Source organism: Macadamia integrifolia, unplaced genomic scaffold, assembly GCF_013358625.1.
Source record: "Macadamia integrifolia cultivar HAES 741 unplaced genomic scaffold, SCU_Mint_v3 scaffold2329, whole genome shotgun sequence".
In the NCBI taxonomy this organism is placed as follows: domain Eukaryota; kingdom Viridiplantae; phylum Streptophyta; class Magnoliopsida; order Proteales; family Proteaceae; genus Macadamia; species Macadamia integrifolia.
The window spans coordinates 1-488 of NW_024868641.1; the positions used below are offsets into that span (position 1 = coordinate 1).

General features: G+C 38.7%; 1 non-coding gene across 1 annotated transcript; it reads right to left on the reverse strand.

Moving 5' to 3' along the window:
* Positions 1-64: 64 nt before the first annotated feature.
* LOC122066304 lies at positions 65-171 on the reverse strand. Its single transcript, XR_006136327.1, has one exon. It is a non-coding gene; the product is annotated as a small nucleolar RNA R71 (small nucleolar RNA).
* Between the last annotated feature and the right edge of the window lie 317 nt (positions 172-488).

The following is a 488-nucleotide window of genomic DNA, read 5'->3' on the forward strand; positions in this document are numbered from 1 at the left end:
AACCTCATGGGAATAGTTCACAGTTGTCATCCTTAAGAAGTTTTTCCCAACTCACAAGACCAATAAGCTTAGAAGTGATATCCTTCAGTTTAGGCAAAAGTCTAGTGAGTCATTTTCCAAAGTTATGGAGAGATTCAAGGATCTACTCCAAGAATGCCCTCACCATGGCCTAGACTTATGGCATTTATGTCAAATAATTTATGAAGATATTGATTACCCAACTAAACAAATGATAGAGTCTATATGCTCTGAGGGATTCACATCCTTTACAGATGAAGGAAAGGCATGGAAATTCTTACTTGACTTAGCTGACAAACCCGTGAGTGGGAATCAACCCAAGAGAGTGAAAGAACCATAGGAGGAAAATGATATTTTGTAGATGGGATAGTAGCCAAGGAAGCCCATTTGGATAGCCTAATTAAGAGAATTGAGGCTATTGTTCCTAGAGAGCCATCATCAGTCAATTTGGTTAAGATTTGTGCTTGGTG